The sequence below is a fragment of the Engystomops pustulosus genome, chromosome 5 (assembly GCF_040894005.1).
Source record: "Engystomops pustulosus chromosome 5, aEngPut4.maternal, whole genome shotgun sequence".
Classification (NCBI taxonomy): domain Eukaryota; kingdom Metazoa; phylum Chordata; class Amphibia; order Anura; family Leptodactylidae; genus Engystomops; species Engystomops pustulosus.
The window spans coordinates 67,009,975-67,035,790 of NC_092415.1; positions in this window are offsets into that span (position 1 = coordinate 67,009,975).

A 25,816-nucleotide genomic window follows, 5' to 3' on the forward strand; every position below is an offset into this window, starting at 1 on the left:
CAGGCTGCCATTGTTTTCCCTTGAAATTGTATTTGGTAGAGAACTTATCAACACAAGTTTACCTTGTTTACCAGAAAATATCGATTTTATAATCCCGGAAAACCACAACTAACTGAATGGTTGATATTATAATATATTAACAAATGTAAATATTTTCCATGTAATTGTTATGAGTGTGGTTAAAACTGGGAAAATATGCAAAATATCATGCCTCTTTTAGCTACCTGGTAAGGCAGCTCCCTTGACATCAGGCATGACTTACAAGAGGCCTTATGACATGATGAGGGATTGAAACCAAACCAGTATATTTATTCCAGAATGAACAGAATCCATGCTGTAGACAGCGCTGTTTTGACCTAGTTGGGTCTCTTCAGCACAGTGTAGGGAACTGGTTTGGCTGAGTGAGAGGCTTGTGACTAGGGTCGGTATGTAAAAGTTCTCCTTATGGAGACTGCCGATTAAGGCCGTCGTGTAGGGGTGTGGAGTCTTACAGCCATTATTGCCCAACTAAGGGGATTCTGGGAAAATATGCAAAGTTTTCCAGGTTGGCCTGGTTGAAACTGGAACAGCTGTGGTAATCCTTCTTTGATAGGCTACATCCTCAGAAGGTTCCATAAAATCAAAGGTGTTATGCTAGTTATAGTAGTTATGTTAATTGTTAATAGGTTGACCAGTTGATAGGTCAGTTGGTCTGTCTGTGACTATGATGCTGTGTGAGACCAGTGTCTATAGGCTATAGATGAAGGGTTTTTTTTATTGGAGAAGAGATATCGGTGCATGAATATGTTCAGCCTTAAGAAGTGCCTCCATCTATGTGGATGATTTCATTTGTTTCTAATAAAGTAGGTTCTTGATTTCTCCATGTCTGTATTTCCTAAATTTTACTACACCACACAGTCTCCTCTAATAAAGCTGAGGAAACTACATCAGAAAGCACCCCAGGGAACTACAACCACCTCCATCCCTCTTAAATATGATCACTGGCACCAGCACTTGGAGATTGTAGGGGAGTTTGGGTGGGATCCAGCCACCGAGACATAACAGCATTGCTACCAGCTGGGCCCAGCAGAGGATGAATACCTCCAACTGCTCTGTGCCTGCTTGTACTCCTACACCCTCCCTCTCATAACCCACTTCAGTTCTGAATAGTAGTGCTTCGATAGAAAAATTGTAAAGTTCTTCATGTACAGTCAAGATCTCCTCACCCCCGAAAACCAAATTCTGCTGTGATCGATGTCCCTGCTTCTGATTGTGTTTTTTTTAGGTTAATTCCTTTCAAATTCAGATTGGTAGGTGTCTATTTAAGGGTGCATTCACACATTCAGTTTTTAAGATGCAGTTTCTGAAGCCCAAACCAGCACTGGGGTGAAAACAGATTCCCTCTAATGTTACATTTAAACAAAGAACTTTATTTAAATATTGCAATATTCAAATCGTAACTCCGTATGTTCCTTTAAATGCACCAGACTGGAAGTTATTTTTTTATTTTCATTAGCACTCGCTATGTTAATTCAATTAGTTCATGCCACTGACTCTTGATCTCTACTAAAATTAACTTTAAAAGTACTAGACGCTATAATTAAGGCACAGAGTTATTACTGGCACTGTGCAAATGTAATTAACATCCTGCATTTGTACTGTATATTGTTTTTATTATTCTCCGGTTGATGATATTGTCTTTCTATTGTCTGTATTATAAGTGCTCTGGTAGTCGATCTATGAGCACTACTGGTGCTAATGACTCCCACACTGCACACCGCATGTTACAGGGATAAATTAAGTTAATATTGACCACATATTCTTGAATCACTAACAGAGATTGTTATGACTGTTCTGACCTCTGTAACCTCTCCTTCTCAGTGTTCAGTCTTTCCACTTATTCTATAGAATGTCTTCTACAGTACTTAGTCTTTTGGCTCTTTGTTCATTATCCTTTAACTAAATTATTTGATAATAGTTTTTTTCAGTGTTCAGCATTTTGTCAACTCTTTTAGAATTTAAACAACTTGATTCTAATAAGAAGATAAAGTTTTAAGGTTAACTAAGTCTACTGCAGGAGTTGTAGATGTGCACTGCTATAAAAAGATAATTGTGACTTCTGATGCAAAAGCAATTTATATTAGAGTAGAAACTCTTAGAATCTTTAAATAATTCGAAATGCTTGGAAAGGCTAAACAAACATTTTTATTATTAAATTTTTTTTCACTTTATTTTACTCTCCTGACCTTCCTGACAATGGATTTTTTTAGTTTTTGCAGTTCCATTTCGAACGTACTCCCCTTTCCAAAACCCAAATTTTATTTTCCCATTTACAGAGGGCTTGTTATCTGCTGTGCAGATTGTACTTCCAGGTGGAACCGTTAAGTATTCCGTGCAGTGTTCTGGGAAATTAGAACAAATTCTAAACTTGGTGGAACTGACATAAAAATCAGTTGCATTTTTCCAGTCCAAAAGACCCATCCACTTTGTTCTTTAGGTCCGTATGATCACTGAGATACCACATTTGTATAATTTGGTTATTTAATCTTTTGAAAAAGGAAGTAGCCTTGTATCGCCACATAAGGTAACCTGATAATGTCATTGCTTGATCAGTTATTTAATAAACTGGAAATAATCAATGAATATAAGCAAGGATGGGGAATCCTGAGTCTTTCATTGGTCCCTAATTAGCATCCAGTAATTATGTATAATTATCATCCTTCTAAACATTAAGAGCCAAAGTGATTATTAACACATACAACAGCCAATCACACCAATAATGGCAAGGCTACATGCAATGAAAGGTGGATTTTGGATCTGTTCTGTATTAACAGCTAATAAATGTGAGATATGGGAGGCTTCTTAGCAGTGTCACTTCACTGTGTTAGGCAGGAGGAGAGTCAGCATTTTTGTGAAAGTTATAGAAACAGTTAGAAGATTGAAAACATACCTGTGGAGAGGGAAATATAGAAGGCAAATCTGTGATGTCACTGCTCTGTTCTAGGCAGGAGTATGGTCAGAGCCAGCAACAGCCATTTTATAGCAGTCAGTGCTGCTGTATTACACTAACAGAACGCCCAGAACTGGACAGCATATTCTAGGTGAGGCCAAACTAATGCCTTGTACAGTGATAATATTACATCCCTATCCTGAGAATCCATATCACTTTTTATACATGCCAAGATCTTGCTGAGGCAGCTGATTGACACTGCATGCTGTTATTTAATTTATGATCTACTAGTCACCCAGATCCTTCTAAATGCAGCACTCTCCCAGATTTACTCCCCCAAAGATATATGTTGCATGTGGATTATTAGCCCCCAGGTGCATAACCTTGCATTTATCCACATTGAACCTCAGTTGCCAAGTAGATGACCGAACACTCAGTTTATCCAGGTCACAGGTCACCTGCAGCCTATAAACATCCTCCATAGACTGTATTACGCTACACAGCTGTGTGTCATCTGCAAAAATATAAACAATATTCTATTCTAGGAATTCTATCAATTCCTAACTTCAAATAATTAATAAATGAATTAAATAATAGTGGGCCCAGCACTAAAACCCTGGGGTACACCCCTTATAACTGGTAATAATTGCAAACGATTTCTGCCAAACCAATAGACCTTATTTTACCCATCAGGCATCTATGAAGTACAGTGTCTAATGCCTTTGCAAAGTCCAAGAACACAATACTTACAGCAGTTCCTCTGACCTCCATATCAAATGTCAAAATTTTACAGCAACCAGATGACACAAGGTAAGTATTGACAAAGAGGCATATCACCTATATGTTAAATACGATACATATATAAACTGTAAATTGCACCGCTGAAATATTGTGAGTGATAGTAATGCGCAGTACACGGCGGCTTGTCGGCTATCTTCTATAAAGTGGAGGGGAAATTCCAATTCTGGTACTTCAATGTGCCAACATTTCATAAAATCAAACATCTTCATTATTATGTGTTAATCATGGACACAATCAACTGATCATGGATCTTGTTCTGTTCATTTTAGAACATTATTATTTTCTGTTTGATGGGCACTTCTTCCACCAGCATTGAGGTTCTGTAATAAGAAGCCCAGTTGCCCCCACTTATATGAACTTTTTTTCTGGGCTGGTGGGAGGATCTAGTATTTACAAAAGACATGGAGTGATGGACATCAAAAATTGTTTGGCTTAGGTACATCGACGATGTATTGATCATCTGACACTGTAGAAGCCTTTAAGGGGGTCTGTGAGCATTTTGGCTTGACACTAGATTTTAAAAAAAAAACTTGGGAGGATGGCAAATTTATGAAGACGCAGTATACTGCATGTACAAGCCTAACCACATCAAATAGCATATTATATTGGCAGAGTCCCCCCCCCCCTTGCTCAAATGGAACAGTACCTAAGGAACAGTTAATCTGATGTAGATTTTGACAAGAAATCAATAGATCTGACAAAGGGATTTAAATAAAGGGGTTACCCTACAAATGTCATGGATTCGGCTTAAATAATTGCCAGAATGACAGATATGATTTGCTACTCCCTAATCAAAAGGAAATGAGGGACAGTTCTATATGACTGATTGTGACTTCTGATAATCTTGCTCTAGTCGTTAGGAATATTTTAGAGACATTTTGGTATATACTTCAGAAGGATGGGGATATCAAGCACATCTCTCAATAATGGAATATGAGGGACCGGTTGGATCACACAGTTATCTCGACCCTGTTGGCTTGATAGGTGCTGTTTGAAGGGTTCCTTTAAGTGAGGTAGATGTAAGGCCTGCAAATACATCTGTCTAAGCAAAAGTTTTAGTAGTGCATCCACGGGTACATTGTACAAAAACAGAGAATTTGTCAACTGCGAGACAACAGGTGTAATATACATGATAACCTGCTCCTGCCCACTAAATTACTTGGGTAAAACTTTTAGAGAATTTAAGACTCAAATTCTAGAACATTTGAACCAGAAAAAAGAGCACAGTGGATTTTTTGCGTGAGATGTGTAAAACCACTAGGATTGAATAATGCGATATCCCTTTCATGGATTAACATACATCCCTCCTGCATATTTTTGGGGTAGTAGTTTTTTCCCTCATACAAATTTAGTCAATTGGTTTTGTGCTTATTTGTTTACCATCTTACCGATATTGAATTTACTGTATGTACATAATAATGTATTATGTACCCCAGTTAGCTTTTAAACTTGATGAGTTCTGTCTTCTATTTATCTGGGGAGAGGATTTGGACATGATGAACTGATGTCAGGTCATAATGTTACTTGGGTATTAGAACTACATGATGCATTGTACACACTTGTTACAGATTTAAGAAAGATGTGAGATTTTTAACACATAATTATGGAAGTGTTTCATTTTATGAGATGCTGGCACATTGAAGTATTGGTATGTGCGACCATCCACACACTTATAGATGTACATATCTACATTTCATATTTTCTTAAAGGATCATTCGCCAAAGATCTTCATCTATTAATTCATAATATAATTTAGTAATACTAATTTAATAATACCTAGTACATTGGATGATAGTGCAATATCCATATCATAATGCATCTTAAGTATACTGATGCTTAACATGCGAGACAGATAACCTTTGTAGGCTCCTACTCATTCGTTCACGTTATATCTGCATATACTGAGAGATTGGAGCTATTGGAATTTCCCTTCCACCTTATAGAAGATAGCCAAGAAGTTGCCGTGTAGTGCAAGTTACTATCACTCACAATATTGCATTGTCGTGATTTAAAGTTTACATATGTTGCATTTTACAAATGGGAGATGTATCTTGTTGCCAATACAATCTTTGTGTCATCTGGAAGCGCTCAAATTTTGACATTTGATACAGAGGATCTGCTCCCGGTACTTGCCCCCTCCCTGTCCGCTTGCTGATTGGTCACCCTGCCCAAACCAATGTTTCAAGGTCACTGCGAAACGGCCCATTGGCTTAGCGGCACTGCGTGCCTCCCTGTGTACCACTTGTTGTGAATAAAGAAGGTAACTTTCACGAGACTGGTGAGTGCCGCTTCTCCTTTGTATATGTACCCAAACCAATGTTTGCTTGAGGTGAAGTCACAATAAGTGAAGGAGTCATAGAGGCAGAGGGGGTTTTACTGTCATCTACACAGCCAAACACTGACACAAGATCTCCTCTTTTTTTAATATACGCCTAATAAATGTTCAATTTTATCCTTTTTCCATTAGTTTCAGCAAATCAACTTCTATCCTTAGTAAACCCATGCTGCCTATCATTTATTATACTATGTGATGTCACATACTGTTTGTAATGTTTTAGTAACCCTTCCTATACTTTCCCCACAATGGAAGTTAAGCTTATAAAAAAAAGTTAGGAGAGCCTAGTGCTAACCCCCTGAGTTATACAGTTCTCTGCAAGATGTGTATCTGTAAGTTAGACACATCTTCTATTCCAAACATATGGTAAGTATTTTTTAAATTCCCCGCCCTTTGGTGTAACATTTTTTCCCCACTAAAGGTATCCCACCTAATGTTTTCTCTATCTGTTTAACATGATTTTGGTGCCCACTTGCTTTTATCAGAAGTACCATGCCTCTAATAATTAATCCCATGGCATCTGCATATTTAAAGGGGTTTTCCACTTTCAGCAAATAATTGACATGGTTAGTGTAAGGAAAAGTTATACAATTTTCCAATACACATTTTGAATACAATGAAAGTTGCTGATGCACTGAAAGCTCTGGTAATCTCCATAATTATTTGATGTAAGAAGCTTGGAACAACCAGGACTCCTAGAGTTGGCTTCCCTTCTAAGTTATCTAAGTTATCACTCACAATGAGAGCTGACTAAGAACCTAATGATGTGTGCAAAAGGGAGAATCTTCCAGAAGGTCAGGAGTCCATTAATCTGAGTTTTATGAACATAAACCATGGCCATAATAGGGGACTCACACTGTGAAAAACAAGTTTATTTGGCCTTATTAAACCAAGATTGAACTTTTTGGCTTTAATTCTAAGGGGGTAATTTATCATTCAATTTATAACAATTTTCTGGCATGTAAATTACTGTACAATTGTTTCCACTGCTATAATGACCAAAAAATTTGTGGAATTTGACAACCCACTCCACTATTTATTTTAGCCCACTTTTGCAAGTTTTCTAAGCGAATTCAGATGTGCAAGACAAATTTATGAAATGTGCTCTTTCAAAAAGTTGCAAATTTAGCTGCAAACTCACTCCAAACACCTCATAAAGTGTAGGGGATGTGCTTTAAAACATTTTCTAGTATAGTTTATTTTGGTATTCTGTGAGCTTTTATTAAAAATCTACCTTCAAATCTTTCCCTAACCTCTTCTGTAAATGCCCATTGCTATGCCAAAACTGTCTTCATCTTGTGCTTTTATCTGTCCATTGAGCTGGAGCATCGTCTTTTCCTCAGAAACTACAATTACCCTACAGCAACGGGATCCGTGCCCGGGACATCAAAAGGAAGGGTGAGCTGGTAATTCCTTTGTTTGAACATGGTAAAAGACAACATCTGAACCAAACAAAGATTTATACACAAAGTGTAGGGAAAGATTCAGTTGTAAATATACATGTAGGCTGCAGCAGTAGGGAGAGTTCAGACACTATACACAGACTGTACCAATTAGCTATCTTCATTCTGAATTGCTCCGGAGGAAGACGGCTTTTGCATAGCCATGGACTTTTACCGAACAGGGCATGGGCAGCTTTCAAGGTAGATTTTTAAGAAAAGCTCACAAAACCCTTTAATAAACTATATTATAAAAATATTTTAAGACACATACCCTACACATTTAAGAGAAATAAGTAAAATGAAGGTTACTCTTTAATAAGGTGATCTAGTTTTTGAACTCTTTACTTCGATAAATATCATGCCATTTATGACAAATTTGAAAGCTTAAGCAAAGAACTTAAGCAAATACGTGACACATTAAATAAGTATCAAAATTTACAATGCACATTGTGAGAAGGCACATGGGGTCATTAGTGATGGCAGATATGTGTCAGTCACCAAGGTGCCTGGTCTCTGTGAAGTGAGATGGTTAGCCTTGGTCAGAAACCTTAGGTTTCTTGTATATTGATATGAAATGTAGCTGGTTCCTTCAGTTGACCCAGGCCAGCTTTTCCTGAACTAGTCAAAGAGCAGAATGGGATAACTATTCCCACACATCCAGTCCAGGTTTTGACCAACAGAAATTATAGCTAGGAAGCTCAGATGAGCTGGGGGTGGTCTGAAAGTCTGCTAGACTACATGCAGGGCTGGTGGTTTTACACAGCCAAAGCTTAGCAATTGAGAAATTGACTGCCTATGCTGTTGGATGGACAGAAGACTGTAGGTCATGCCAGTTACGTGGACTGTGTTATTTTTCTGTTATATGCTGAAGCAAGCAAATCTGTTTTGTTAAGTTGTTTGGTAGCAAATAAAAGTTACCTGGACTATTAATTCCATTTTGAGTTGCTATGCCTCAACTACACAGGCTGGATGGATGCCGATATAAGAACACTAGACCAGATAGTATAGGGAAGGAAATTAATCAATTTTAATGACAACAAAAAATATTCACATCTTTCACAAACTTTATTACAACATACAGTACTAAAGGTTCAGATTAGGAAAAGGATATTATTTGTAAAATGAATAATCTCTTTTTTTAAATCCCTCTGAATTTGTTACTTTCTATAGATCAAAAGATAAACTTATGGACATTAAAATATCATATGATGAAATCCAAGGGAATCATAATGCAAAAAAACTGCTGCCATCAAACAATATACAGGCAGTCCCCAGGTTACATACAAGATAGGGTCTGTAGGTTTGTTCTTAAGTTGAATTTGTATGTAAGTCGGAACTGTATATTTTATCATTGTAACCCCCAGCCAGAACTTTTTTGGTCTCTGTGACAATTGGATTTTAAAAATGTTGGGTTGTCATAAGAACCAGGATTCACAAGAAAGCTTCATTACAGACGCCTGTGATAACTGTTACAGCTGATTATTGTAGCCTAGGACTAAAGTACAATAAATTACCAATATCCAGTGGTCCGTTTTTAACTAGGGGTCGTATGTAAGTTGAGTGTTCTTAAGTAGGGGACCACCTGTACTATTGATAAAAAATATTATTCTGTGCTAATCATTCAGTGATAACTTCTCAACTGTATTCTGTGAAGTATCTGCCCTCTTCTAGAGAAGCTAAATTTTCCACAGCACATACAGATCATTGCTGGTGGTGCAACCAACCAACCAACAGCTAATTATATGTATGCATTTAAAAATATGCTGCCAAAATGACTGACCACCATAATTGGAACCAGCTCTGCTCAATTTAAATTGGAAAACTTTACCGACTGTTCACAATGAGAAGAGAACTAGCAAGCACTTAGAAATCTGCGAACAAAGATAAGTACAGTAATAGACAAGGTATATCCAATATATCAATACATCATTGTGAATCAAAGCAAGGCTTTAGAGACAATTAAAGGGATTTGCCCACAAAAGAAATTTCTCAAATGTCAACCCCCCTAGAGATGTTTACACAATAAAGATCATTTTAACCCCTTACTTTTACCTTGCAATTTTACTCAGGTTTACTGCTGTTTTAGCTACTATAACTCACTGATGGTCAATGTAAATTTCCAGGGTGTGGCCTGGGACTCTCTAAGTAGACACTTCATGATTCCTGTATTGCTGTGAGATACCATTTGCTGACAATGTGGTTAGATTATCATGGTATAACATTTATATAAACTTTCATTTACCTTCTGAACATTGTATTAGAATTTGACACATAGAAAGAGAGATGAGACAGGTCATAAAGAACTCATCTGCCTGTAGCTTGTAGCTCTCCTCTCACTTCTGCTATTGTTTGCCGGCAGGAAGTGAGTGTGTGTGTGATCTTGTCCTGGAATGCAGTGTGTGTGTGTGTGGGGGGGGGGGAGCTGCAGGGAGAAGAGAACAAAGGAGAACTCAGCTCCACAACATCCGGCAGGATGGCTGACGACCCTAAAGTCAGAAGATACAGGGTCGAGTCCAGGGGCAACTGAAATTGTGTACACCAGGATTGGTTGACAATTTTTCTGTATCAATTCATCATGGCTTTCTAGAGCTCTGCTTGCTGTCAGTTTACAGAATGCTTCATTATTTACTTCCTGTTGATAGAAACTGGTCTCTGGTCATGTGATGTCACACAGGTGCATGTTTGATATAATAAACCATGTACCTATGTAACATCACATGACTAAGGACATAATTCTATCAATTGTAAATACACAACAAAGCTTCCTCTAGAATGTCAGCAAGCGGAGATCTAGAAAACCACAGGGAACTCTTTGTGAGTATGAGTGTAGAATGATATATTCTTCTTAATTTAGAAAAGTGAGAGTGTCTAACGAGTCTCTGTATGTTCTGTATATGTGTTATCACTTGCATATTATTTGTCATCATCTCTTTTACTCTGGAACTGGACAGATTGGACCACATTGTTGATCTCTCCTGACTTGACAATGCTGTTTAAGCTTAGCCCTACTTCTCACTGCATGAGGATATATATATATTCTATGTTTTTCTAGGTTACCAGGGGTAAACCTAGCTTCTCTGATGGCGTTTGAATAGTTTTTTGAAACCGCAATTCAAATGAAACAATAAGGGACTCATGCCAATTTCATATGTGTTTCCACTGAAGCACTTGCGATCAACATGCAAAACTCTGGTCACACATTATTGATCGCATGCGTTTGGACCAAGTCCTATTCTGTTCCGCCTGGATTGCATTTTAAAACGTATCTCCAAATGCAGCCTGGCAATCACTAGGAGTGTCAACAACAGGAGCAGCAGGAGTGTCAACAACGAGTGCTGATTTTTTGCCATTTTTATAGAATCATTGGAGGGTGAAAAAAGCTTGTTCTTCTGCATATTGCAGCAAAGGCTTACCGGTAACACCCGCGATCGGTGCTAGCACCGATCGCGGGTGTTTTCACAGCGATGGCTGCCGGCAAAACTGCCAGCAGCCTCAAAAAGATAGCGATCCGTCTCCATGGTAGCCTCAGGTCTTCCGAAGACCCAAGGCTATTTTGTTTTAACCCCTTCATTACAATGTGCTGATAGCACATTGTAATGAATGAGGAGGAAAATCCCCATATACTGCCATACTGTAGTATGGCAGTATGTGGTAGGATCGATCAGACAACCTAGGGTTAAAGTACCCTTAGGGAGTCTGAAAAATAGTAAAAATAAAAATAAAAAAAGTTAAAAAAAAAAATTATAATAAAAAACCTAAAATTTCAAATCACCCCCCTTTCCCTAGAACTGACATAAATATAAATAAACAGTAAAAATCACATCAGATATCGACGCGTCCAAAAATGCCCGATCTATCAAAATATGATAACTGTTTACAATGCGTTTAACCCCGTAACGGAAAATAGCGCCCAAAGTCGAAAATGGCACTTTTTTGCCATTTTGAAAAATATAAAAAAATCTATAAAAAGTGATCAAAAGGTCGTTCAGTCCTAAAAATGATATCATTGAAAATATTATCAAATTTCGCAAAAAATTACACCACCCACAGCTCCGTACACCATAGTATAAAAAAGTTATTAGCGCCAGAAGTTGGCGAAATCAAAAAAATCATTTTTGTACAGGAGGTTTTCATTTTTGTAGATGTATGAAAACATTATAACACCTATACAAATTTGGTATCCCCTTAATCGTACCGACCCAAAGAATAAAGTAGACATGACATTTGGGGCACTCAGTGAAAGACGTAATATCCAAGCCCACAAGAAAATGGCGCAAATGCGTTTTTTCACCATTTTCATTGCATTTGGAATTTTTTTCCCGCTTCTAAGTACATGGCATGGAATATTTAATAAAATAAAAATTTAAGGTACAGTATGGTAACATTTACAGTAAAATGGACGATGGTAATGTTGTTGTTGTATGCCTTATGTTTATGAGCGACAGTTTTCCTGCTATATACCTGCATGTCATAAGAATTTAAATTAAAAAAACGACCATGTTAAATTCAAATCTGTTTTTTTTTTTTTTTTTTACCGGTGTTTTGTATGCGTTGGAAAAGGGGTAGTCTTACACGGCGAATATATCTTAAACTCTATATTTTAACAGGAAAGTAGGGGGGTCGTCTTATACACCAGGTCGTCTTATACGCCGGAATATACGGTATATATATATATATATATATATATACGTGCACACACTACTCACATAGTAGTACACTGAGATCCAATCCTTCAATTATATAACATATAAAAACTTGCAGTAGATGATTCAGCTCGGTGAGGTATGGGGGGAGAGGGCTATAAGAGGCAGCAGCTCCTCACCTTCTCACAGAGATCCTGATCTCCAGGTGTGAAACCCTGCCATCTGCCGAGTCACTTCCATACTCCTGTTGGAAAGCAAAACCGTTATTCAGCAGCAGCTTCTTATGTTTTTTTCTATGTAGTGCCTCATGAATCCCCTCATGAATCCCCTCCCCTCCTTCCAGCCAAAACAGGTGGTTGGATGAATATTCCTAATGGTAGATCCGCCCCTATAGGTTTCTATAAAAATTGTAAGAATGATTACATTAATTTATTGTATTTATGCTCATCAACAGATGTGTTGGATGAGCCATGTCTGGCCCATCTCTGGTGCTTTCACTGCCTCCTTCTATCTTTGAAATTGCTGTGAAGCCACGCCAGGTGTACTAGGCTGATTTCAGAAAGCAACTTTACAGGCATCAGGAGCTGCGGATGAGAATATGAGTAAGTGCTAATTTATTTTTTTTGTGGCCCAGAGTGCAGTGATATAGTGTGATTTGGGACTCGTGTCAGATCAATGTTTCGGTAGGCCCTTAGGCAACAGACCTCCTTTGCAGTGAACTCATGTGGTGGCATTAAAAATTCAGAAACTAAAAGAGTTTCCTGGTCCCTAACTATCCCCTAGTTTATCATCCCAATCAACCCCATCATGGTTATTTTATATAAGCTGCATTCACATATAGCCCCCCTCATCTCCATTGATTCCTTACGTACAGCCTTATGTTGGCCCCCCAGCAGCTCTGTGCCCTGGCACTTGCCCAGGTATGTCCAGTGCTGGCGCTGGCTCTGTTTGGAACACTAAGTCATTTGTCCATTAGGACCAGTGAGTGAATTAATGTCCAACATTGCCCTCACAGATTATCTTTCAATGCTCACATATGAACTGCCTACAAAATTCTCAATTTGCTCTCTTTCCCATTTGAAATGATTGACTGGATTCCAAGATGGTGGATTTCATAATGGCTGCCATATTGAATAACACTGCTCTATGTTTTTATTTCGTTCAAATGGATGTAAAGTAGAACACACTGTAATTTAGATAGATGGTTATCTTTACCTCCATGACATAAATACATCTTTTACTATGGCAAGTGCCTTGTGTCGGCAATTACTGTAGATGCAGTTTGTCACTATACAGGAAATTGCTAAGTCTAGGTTCCATACATCCTTATTTTAATGATGTAGTAGACTAATTATCATTGCCATCTGTATGTGATTAATTTATTAGTACTAATTAATGAGTTCTTTGTAATGTGATTAATTAATTAGAGCTCATTAGTGTTTTCTTTATGTGTAATGATTTTAGTCTTTGATTAAGTTCTAGTGTGTGAAATGCATTATGTCATCTTGACATGCATTCTGAGCAGATCCTGGTATTCATGAGATGTGTTCCTGATTATCATCACAATGTCATTATTGTTTTTCTCATTCTATATTTGTTTAATATGATCTTTCAAGCTGAAGATACAGGATGGTGTTGTATACAGTATGTTCTACGTTGACAATAGAATCATATGTATGCTTGTTCGAGGACTTCATCTGTTCCATTTAATTTACTGTGCTGCATGATTTGTACATAAGGTTTCATTCATCTCTTAATTATAGTAAACATAGTCATTCTCTTTTCATTATTTGTGATCCTGACTTCTTAAATCCCTGCCATCAGTCAGTTCTCGATTGCTTCAGTCACACCAGCTTACTACTCTGACTTTAGCTGTCACTTTTTTCCCTTCCTGTCAATTCAAAGTCTTTTTCAGTGCGCGTGTATCTTATGTTATGTCCTTTAAAAAAATAAAATGATCAAAAAATATATCTAAATTTTTTATATTTATACTTGATACTGTATATACTTGATACTGTATATATATATACTCGATACTGTATGATATACAGGCGGTCCCCTACTTAAGAACACCTGACTTACATACGACCCCTAGTTACAAACAGACCTCTGGATGATGGCAATTTCCTGTACTTTAGCCTTAGACTACAATAAACAGCTATAACAGTTATCACTGGTGTCTACAATGAAGCTTCATTGTTAATCCTGGTTCTAATGACAACCCAACATTTTTAAAATCCAATTGTCACAGAGACCAAAAAAAATTTGGCTGAGGTTACAATTATAAAATATACAGTTTCGACTTACATACAAATTCAACTTAAGAACAAACGTACAGACCCTATCTTGTATGTAACCCGGGGACTGCCTGTATACTTGATGAATCAATTAGCATGCTAATACATGTTAACTAATAATGACTTATACAATGAATTACTTGCTAGTCACAAGCATTATTATGGAGTCTATCTATTGGAGCAATGCCCTGCAAATGGCTATAAATGAGGCAGCTCACGCCCGGTAGTATACTAACCTGTGAGCATATAAATATAGTCATAGGATACTTCTCCTCTGGCTTGGTAATTCACTTCCACTTTATTAAAGTAATTCAATTAAAATATCAGCATAGTGATTGCTCTAAGTAGTTGCAGTGCGTTTCCAGTACAACTTCTCTTGTCCTGGCTTCTATACTATATTACTCTCATAAGTCTGACCTCAACTGAAGCTGAATTCCCTTTTTATCTATTCCCTCAAATCTCTAGGTAGCAGGAGGATGCATGACAGGCTCATCTAACATTATCCTATGATCCAGCCACTCTTTATGTGTCTACATTGCACTAAAATATAAAGAGGTTGTCCATATACTCAGAATAAGATATTAATAGCAGAGCATGAGCTGGCAACAGTTAGTTCCATATAACCAAGAATCTGAAGATCCACCATCTGCAGCAGGGGCGTCGCTAGGTCAGAAGATCCGGGGCTCGTGCCCCGGATCTTTTGCCCAGTGCACGGATCTCCCTGGGTCAGCAGGACATCAGTCCCAGTGCCCGGGCATCCTCCTCTCTCTTATCACGATCACAGGCTGCACAGTGTACACTGCTTTCCCTGTAGGACCTGTGATGATGTCACAATCACATGACCTGCAGGGGGAAGCTGTGCACGGAGCTGCATGAGTCAGGTGAGAGGGAGAACACAGGGAGATCTATATGTGCATATAACAGGGGGATCTGTATGGGGCACATTACAGGGAGATCTGTGTGGTGCACATTACAGGGAGATCTGTGTGTGGGGAACTTTACAGGGGGATCTGTGTGTGGTGCACATTTCAGGGGGATCTGTGTGGTGCACATTACAGGGGGATCTGTATATGAGGTACATTACAGGGGGATCTGTATGGGGCACATTACAATGGGATCTGTATGGTGCACATTACAGGGAGATCTGTGTGGGGCACATTACAGGGGGATCTGTGTGGGGCACATTACAGGGGGATGTGTATGAGGCACATTACAGGGGGATCTGTGTGGGGCACATTACAGGGGGATCTGTGTGGGGCACATTACAGGGGGATCTGTGTGGGGCACATTACAGGGGGATCTGTGGGAGGCACATTACAGGGGGATCTGTGTGGGGCACATTACAGGGGGATCTGTGTGGGGCACATTACAGGGGGATCTGTGTGGGGCACATTACAGGGGGATCTGTGTGGGGCACATTACAGGGGGATGTGTATGAGGCACATTATAGGGGGATCTGTGTGGGGCACATTACAGGGGGATCTGTGTGGGGCACATTACAGGGGGATCTGTGTGGGGCACATTACAGGGGGGTCTGTGTGTGGGGCACATTACAGGGGGATCTGTGTGTGGGGCACATTACAGGGGGATCTGTGTGTGGGGCACATTACAGGGGAATCTGTGTGGGGCACATTACAGGGGGAATCTGTGTGGGGCACATTACAGGGGGAATCTGTGTGGGGCACATTACAGGGGGAATCTGTGTGGGGCACATTACAGGGGGAATCTGTGTGGGGCACATTACAGGGGGAATCTGTGTGGGGCACATTACAGGGGGAATCTGTGTGGGGCACATTACAGGGGGATCTGTGTGTGGGGCACATTACAGGGGGATCTGTGTGGGGCACATTACAGGGGAATCTGTGTGGGGCACATTACAGGGGGAATCTGTGTGGGGCACATTACAGGGGGAATCTGTGTGGGGCACATTACAGGGGGAATCTGTGTGGGGCACATTACAGGGGGAATCTGTGTGGGGCACATTACAGGGGGAATCTGTGTGGGGCACATTACAGGGGGAATCTGTTTGGGGCACATTACAGGGGGAATCTGTGTGGGGCACATTACAGGGGGATCTGTGTGTGGCACATTACAGGGGGATCTGTGTGTGGGGCACATTACAGGGGGATCTGTGTGGGGCACATTACAGGGGGATCTGTGTGGGGCACATTACAGGGGGATCTGTGTGGGGCACATTACAGGGGGATCTGTGTGGGGCACATTACAGGGGGATCTGTGTGGGGCACATTACAGGGGGATCTGTGTGGGGCACATTACAGGGGGATGTGTATGAGGCACATTACAGGGGGATCTGTGTGGGGCACATTACAGGGGGATCTGTGTGGGGCACATTACAGGGGGATCTGTGTGGGGCACATTACAGGGGGGTCTGTGTGTGGGGCACATTACAGGGGGATCTGTGTGTGGGGCACATTACAGGGGAATCTGTGTGGGGCACATTACAGGGGGAATCTGTGTGGGGCACATTACAGGGGGAATCTGTGTGGGGCACATTACAGGGGGAATCTGTGTGGGGCACATTACAGGGGGATCTGTGTGTGGGGCACATTACAGGGGGATCTGTGTGTGGGGCACATTACAGGGGAATCTGTGTGGGGCACATTACAGGGGGAATCTGTGTGGGGCACATTACAGGGGGAATCTGTGTGGGGCACATTACAGGGGGAATCTGTGTGGGGCACATTACAGGGGGAATCTGTGTGGGGCACATTACAGGGGGAATCTGTGTGGGGCTCATTAATGGGGGACATTACTGGATGGATGTGTGGGGATATTACAGGAGACAGTGTGGGGGACATTACTGGGGGCTGTGTAGAAGCCATTACTGGGGGCTGTGTAGAAGCCATTACTGGGGGCTGTGTGGAAGACATTACTAGGGGCTGTGTAGAAGACATGTGTGGTGAACTCCACAGGAAGTAGATGTGGTGATGCCGCGCCTAAGGGTGGTGGCACATGTGACGTTTTGAACCCGTTTTTGTGCGTTTTTAATTAAGATAATAGGGAAAACTGGATAAAAAAGGAAGCGTTTTCAAAAACGCATGCATTTTTTTAACAGACTGAACACACATGACTAAAAATAGACTTTGCCACTACCTTAATACTGTAGTGAAGTGGACTTGTCACTGGGTGTTAGTCACGATTTCTCCGTTGTTTCTGTATCTGTATAGCCCCTCAATAAAGTTGTTATTGACACAACCACATGTGAGGGGGTTATTTACAAGAGGGGGCATTACTAAAAGTCTGATACAAATGCATTGGGGTCCATGCCCGGATCTTTTCCCACCCTAGCAATACCCCTGACCTGCAGTTTTGCCACATAGACAGTCCACAAAGTCTAGAGCCAATTCTTTCCAGCTGCAATGGCCTTGCCTTTGGTGCACTAAGAAGCTAAATTATCTACCATTTCAGTTAAGTAATAGAAGACTGAGAAACGGGAAATGTATATAAAATGCCCTACACAATGCTGGTTTGGAGGTGGAAGGTGGTAAATTCGCTTTAAGGATAAGTTTCATCATTACATATCCAAAGTAATTGTTTCTTGTTCCTCAGCCACCTACAGATAATATACACAATACACAATATTATTAGTGTCAGAATCATCAGTATGGATTTTGACTGCTCAATTCTGATTTTGCTGGACCTAGGGACACTCTGCTGAGCGTTTTTTGCAGAGTTGATTGACTGGGTTCAGACAGTTGTCTGTTCTCAGGAAAGCTGTGTGCTGGCGTTATTGTCTAGGTTCTGTGTGTTTTTCATTTGGGGGTTGAGTAAAGCAGAACCTAGTGAGTTAGTTAAGGGAGGAGGCTGTTAGGTAAGTGATAGGAGTTGTGGGTATGCTAATGCCTGGACCCCTGACACTGGTTTTCTGACTTCAGGAAGACCAGTTCCCTCTGCAATATTTGAGGGGGAGGCCAAGAGGGAACCACCCACCCACAGGTCATGATTCAATGGTATGGCTGCATGACTAGACTGCTTTCTGAACACTTACACCATAGCTCCCAACTGTCCCGGTTTGGCCGGGAGAGTCCCATTTTTTATACCTCTGTCCCGTATAGTAAATACTTTCATAGCCAGAACCTGCTATACTGAATGGCTTCTACACACATCGGGCAGGGAATCCTTTTGAGAGAAGTGTCGGGTTAGCAGAGAGCAGGGACCACGTCATCAGGTTCAGATCTCTATCCATATATGGTAACACCTCTTAGGGTTTCCCAGAGCAGACATCAGGCAGGGAATCCTTTTGAGAAATGTGTCGGGTTAGCGGTGAGCAGGGACCACGTCATCAGGTCAGATCAGCATCTGTCCATATATGGTCTCCTAGGGCTTCCCCAGACACAAGCTCTTTTTTAAATTAACTAAATAAATTTATGCCCAGACCTTCTGCAATAGAGATAGCCTTTACCCACTAGGCTATAAGCTCTGGGGATGTCAGTGAAAGCATTTTGTGTAACTAAGAGTTTCACTGTTACATTGTGACACACTGATATATAGAAAGGGATCTTCTCAGAGATTATTATTGAAATTATTATTATTGAGATGATGATTATTATTAAGATGATTATTGAGATTATTACTATTGAGATTATTATTATTGAGAATATTATTGAGATTATTATTAAAATTATAGTAATAATGATAGTATTCATGATAATAACAATAAAAATAATAATAGTCGTCTCGATAATTACAAAAGTAATCTCTGAGAAGATGTATCTCTAAACACCGGTGCATGGAGCCTGTGTCACTGTGTACCAGTAAAAGACTTAGTGACATAAAATCCTCCCACCAATAATTACTGGGCCAATAGCCGAGTGGATAGAGGCTCCATCTCTGTTGCAAGTAGAGTCTGGAGTTCAAATCCCAAGCTGAACAATTTTTTTTATTATTATGGTGATTATTATTATTATTATTATGAAGATGATTATTAGTAATACAAATTTGGGGCGTGGCCAGGGCGGGATTAGGGGTGTGGCTTAGGGGGAATCACCACGGTGCACTTTTTGGTGACTTTTAACAAAAAGTTGCACTTCACTAAAGAAATACCACATGTTTCAAACACTAAGGAACATCTAACCAAAGGTACATCTAAAGGAAACTGGTGCACAATCATAGACTAAAGCTTAGAGCCGGATCATCATTGGCGCTATTGGCGCGCTAGCGCTGGGCCCCCGGATCCGGATTTATTGCTTGGGGGCTTCCGGCCTGGCGCCGATGTTCAAGCTCCTGATGGGGCCCCCGGCGGGCCCCGACACTCACCTCAGTAGACGGGCAGGGGCCTCCCTCCGGACCGGAAACTCCTGCCCTTCACTGTATAGTGCTCGATGCGGCCATCTCCGGCCGCTCGAGCACTATTACTGGAGCGATGTGGCTAGAAGATAATCCCGGCGCACAACGCTCCTTGAACTAGGATGTGCGGCCGCGTGATGACGTCATCACGCGGCCGCGCACCCCTTTCTGTCCACCCGCGGCAAGAAGAAAGAAGCCGCGGGACCCGAGGTGAGTATAAGGTTGTTTTTTTTGTTTTTGTTTTTTTTAAATCAAACAGCATTCAAAGATGGTGGGGGTCGGAATATTAAAAATAATTAATTGGGGGTGGGCATCATATTAAAAAGTTAACTGTGGGGGAGCAGCATATTAAAAAGTTAAATGTGGGGGGCAGCATATTAAATAGTTAATTGTGGGGGGCAGCATATTAAATAGTTAATCATAGCGGGGCAGCATATTAAAAAGTTAATTATGGGGGAGCACCATATTAAATAGTTAATTGTGGGGGGGACAGCATATTAAATAGTTAATTATGGGGGGCAGCATAGTAAATTGGGTGTTTGGGAGGTACAATATTAACTCCCTAATTCTCTGAGGCTTACATGTATGGAGCAGAGGTGTGATTTGCTGAATATTGAATCAAACGCCCACCACTAATACCCACGATTGGTGCTAGCGCCGACCACGGGTATTAACCCTTTTGATACTGCCGCCAACATTTAAAGGACGGTGGCACATTGGCGCTGCCATCTTTGTTCTGATTGTTACTCGCTCCCTGGGACGTCATGGGGGGGGGGGGGCAGCGATCGGTTGCCATGACAGCTTTGGGTCTTTGTCAGACCCAAGACTGCATGGCATCTGCAGTTTCCTTACAATGTGCCAGTGCCTCATTGTAATGAATACTATTTAAAAATGCCATATACTGCAATACAGTAGTATTGCAGTATATGGTAGGAACGATCAGACCATCTAGGGTTAAAGAACTCTAAAAAAATTGTAAACAAAATATATCACCCCCCTTTCCCTAGAACTGATACTAATTTATTAAACAGTAAAAATCACAAACACGTTAGGTATGGCCGCATCTCAAAATATCTGATCTATCAAAATATAAAAACGGTTATTGCTGGTGTTGAACCACATAACCGAAAATAGCGCCCAAATGTCTGATACCACTTTTACACCATTTTACATAACATAAAAAATGTAATAAAAACTGATCAAAAGGTCTCACAGTCCTCAAAATGGTAGCAATGAAAACGTCGGCTCATCCCGACAAAAATAACTCCTCACGCATCTCAGTACCTTATATACTCATGTATAAGCCAACACCTGCCCCTGATATAGCTCTCCTTCTGCGTCTGTATATAGCCTTCCACCTGCCCCTATATAGACAGCCAGCCCCCAAATATACCCAGCACCTGCCCATGATATAGCCTACCCCTGCCCCCGTATATAGCCAGCTCCTGCCCCGATATATCCTGCCCACGTATATATCTAGCTCCTGCCCCTGTATATAGCCAGCTCCTGCCCCTGTATATAGCCAGCTCCTGCACCCGTATATAGCCAGCTCCTGCACCCGTATATATCATATAACTAAATGTGGGGGGGGGGGGACAGCCTCTAAAATTCATGTGGCACCCCAGTAGTAGAAAGGGCCATAAATAGGTAAATTAATTCATTAAAGGGGGCAATATGTATATATGAAGTCATGGCGGAACCATATATTGTGTAATTTGGGGGGTGACATATATAATTAGGGGTACAGTTTTACTCAGGGTCTGTAGTACAGTAATATATGCCGGGGACACAGAGGTTTTATTATGGGGTATTTTTGGGGGGCATATTTCTGTTATCCAGGTGACATTATACTGTGAATAACTGTGGGGTATGTGCTGCCAGGAGCAGAAGACATCTGGGGGAAGATTCTTCAGCCATAGGTTACATGGATTCTGGATGTGAAGGAGAAGACACGTCACCTGTGAGGTACTAGATGCTACTTATACCAGTGTCAGATTAGTATTGTACTCACAGATTAATCTTCTAGTGTGAGACAGCTCTCAGCTTGTACTGTACACAGAGGTCGCATTAACGCCTCACCACGCGTCATAGACGCGCGATGAGGCGCCATTACCCCCCAAAATAATTGCCATGCGTAAAGATACGCTTGGCAATTATTCCGTGTAGCGCGCGGGCTGAGCAGCCCAGCTTACGCTGCAAAGGAGGGGAATGTCAGTAGCGATTGCAACGTGCACCGGGCCGCTCAGCAGGATGCGGAGATGTGTGGGATTTGTGAGCACCGACCCCGCGATGCTGCTGCTCCAGGTCTCTATGCCCGCAGCAGCGGCCAGCGGTCATGTGATCCCGGCAGGACCTGAGAGAAGTGCCGGGTGAGTGTGAGCCGCGGTCGGGGGTACACTGCACTCTGTGTATGCGCTGGGTGATCGTGTGCTGCGTGTGTCTGCCATGTGCTGTGAGTGTGTGCTGTGCGAGTGAGTGAGTGAATGCTGTGCACTGTGAGTGTGCCATGCGCTGTGTGAGTGTGTGTGTGCTCTGCACTGTGGGAGTGTGTGGTGAGTGTGTGCTATGCACTGTGAGTGTGTGCTCTGCACTGTGTGAGTGTGTGGTGAGTGTGTGCTATGCACTGTGTGAGTGTGTGGTGAGTGTGTGCTATGCACTGTGAGTGTGTGCTGTGCGAGGGAGTGAGTGAGTGAATGCTTTGCACTGTGAGTGTGTGGTGTGAGTGTGTGCCATGCGCTGTGTGGTGTGTGTGTGCGGTGAGTGTGTGCTATGCACTGTGAGTGTGCGAGGGAGTGAGTGAATGCTGTGCACTGTGAGTGTGTACCGTGCGCTGTGTGAGTGTGTGCAGTGCTGTGTGTGGTGAGTGTGTGTGCTATGTGCTGTGTGAGGCTGCTGTGTGTGCGCTGTGCAAGGGAGGGAGTGAGTGTGCGCTGTGCGAGGGAGGGAGTCAGTGTGCGCTGTGCGAGGGAGGGAGTGTGCGCTGTGCGAGGGAGGGAGTGTGCGCTGTGCGAGGGAGGGAGTGTGCGCTGTGCGAGGGAGGGAGTGAGTGTGCGCTGTGTGAGGGAGGGAGTGAGTGTGCGAGTGTGTGTGTTGTGCGCGGTGAGCAGACAGATGATTTTTTTTTTTTTTTTTTTTTTATAAATAGCGTCTATTAACATTATATACGGCTATTATATATTATTTAGTTATATGTATTACCGAAATTTTCATACTCCTCCTCGACTAAAAATACTCCTCAAAAATAGTAAGAGGAGTATTTTTACCCTTTGGGAAAAATGTTGGTGCGACCTCTGATTGTACATGTCCTGATATATTCCTCGTGTCTATAGTGAGCCAGCATTGTGGTGTGAGGTTATTGTCATCAATTAATGTTATGGTTTTCAGCATTTTCTTATTGATAATGTTAGTGCTTTGACTTCACTGTTTGTAATACCCCCTGTTCTGTGACATCACTGTGTGTGTGTTAGCCCCTGTGCTGTGACATCACTGTTGTGTATTAACCCCCTGTGCTGTAACATCACTGTGTGTGTGTGTATTAACCGCCTGTGCTAGGACATCACTGTGTGTGTATTAATCCCCTGTGCTATCACTGTGTGCGTATGTGTGTATTAACCCACTGTGACATCACTGTGTGTGTATTAACCCCTGTGCCCAATAAATTCATAAGCGGAGGACCTACCTAATGATTTATTAAAGGAGAGCCCTGCCTAATGAAATACTAAGGGGAAGACCTACCTAATGAAGTACCATAGGGGGAACTTTCATAATTGATTATGTACAGTGTGGGCAGTTGTGGTATGAGGGGTATATATGATATATGTAGGGGACAATATAGTCAGTTGTGGTGTGAGGGGTATATATGATATATGTGGGGGCACAGTGTGGACAGTTGTGGTGTGAGGGGTATATATGATACATGTGGGGGCACAGTGTGGTCAGTTGTGGTGTGAGGGGTATATATGATATATGTGGGGGCACAGTGTGGTCAGTTGTGGTGTGAGGGGTATATATGATATATGTGGGGGCAGAGTGTGGTCAGTTGAGTGTGTGGTTATTGTGAGGTTATTGTCATCAATTATTGTTATGGTTTTCAGCATTTTCTTATTGATAATGTTGGTGCTTTGACTTCACTGTTTGTAATACCCCTTGTTCTGTGACATCACTGTGTGTGTATTAATCCCCTGTGCTATCACTGTGTGCGTATGTGTGTATTAACCCGCTGTGACATCACTATGTGTGTATTAACCCCTGTGCCCAATAAATTCATAAGGGGAGGACCTACCTAATGATTTATTAAAGGAGAGCCCTGCCTAATGAAATACTAAGGGGGAGACCTATATAATGAAGTACCATAGGGGGAACTTTCATAATTGATTATGTAAAGTGTGGGCAGTTGTGGTATGAGGGGTATATATGATATATGTAGGAGACAATATAGTCAGTTGTGGTGTGAGGGGTATATGTGATATATATGAGGGCACAGTGTGGACAGTTGTGGTGTGAGGGGTATATATGATATATGTGGGGGCACAGTGTGGTCAGTTGTGGTGTGAGAGGTATATATGATATATGTGGGGGGTACAGTGTGGTCAGTTGTGGTGTGAGGGGTATATATGATATATGTAGTGGCACAGTGTAGTCAGTTGTGGTGTGAGGGGTATATATGATATATGTGGGGGCACAGTGTGGACAGTTGTGGTGTGAGGGGTATATATGATATATGTGGGGGCATAGTGTGGTCAGTTGTGGTGTGAGGGGTATATATGATATATGTAGTGGCACAGTGTGGTCAGTTGTGGTGTGAGAGGTATATATGATATATGTGGGGGGTACAGTGTGGTCAGTTGTGGTGTGAGGGGTATATATTATATATGTAGTGGCACAGTGTAGTCAGTTGTGGTGTGAGAGGTATATATGATATATGTGGGGGTACAGTGTGGACAGTTGTGGTATGAGGGGTATATATATTATATATATGGGGCACAGTGTGGTCAGTTGTGGTGTGAGGGGTATATATGATACATGTGGGGGGTACAGTGTTGTCAGTTGTGGTGTGAGGGGTATGTATGATATATGTAGTGGCACAGTGTAGTCAGTTGTGGTGTGAGAGGTATATATGATATATGTGGGGGCACAGTGTGGTCAGTTGTGGTGTGAGGGGTATATATGATATATGTGGGGGCACAGTGTGGACAGTTGTGGTGTGAGGGGTATATATGATATATGTGGGGGCACAGTGTGGTCAGTTGTGGTGTGAGGGGTATATATGATATATGTAGTGGCACAGTGTAGTCAGTTGTGGTGTGAGAGGTATATATGATATATGTGGGGGTACAGTGTGGACAGTTGTGGTATGAGGGGTATATATATTATATATATGGGGCACAGTGTGGTCAGTTGTGGTGTGAGGGGTATATATGATATATGTGGGGGCACAGTGTGGTCAGTTGTGGTGTGAGGGGTATGTATGATATATGTAGTGGCACAGTGTAGTCAGTTGTGGTGTGAGAGGTATATGTGATATATGTGGGGGTACAGTGTGGACAGTTGTGGTATGAGGGGTATATATGATATATATGGGGCACCGTATGGTCAGTTGTGGTGTGAGGGGTATATATGATATATGTGGGGGCACAGTGTGGTCAGTTGTGGTGTGAGGGGTATGTATGATATATGTGGGGGCACAGTGTGGTCAGTTGTGGTGTTAGGGGTATATATGATATATGTGAGCACAGTGTGGCCAGTTGTGGTGTGAGGGGTATATATGATATATGTGGGCACAGTGTGGTCAGTTGTGGTGTGAGGGGTATATATGATATATGTGGGGGCACAGTGTGGTGAGTTGTGGTGTGAGGGGTATATATGATATATGTGGGGTACAGTGTGGTGAGTTGTGGTGTGAGGGGTATATATGATATACGTGGGGGTACAGTGTGGTCAGTTGTGGTGTGAGAGGTATATATGATTTATGTGGGGGCACAGTGTGGTCAGTTGTAGTGTGAGGGGTATATATGATATATGTGGGGCACAGTGTGGTGAGTTGTGGTGTGAGGGGTATATAT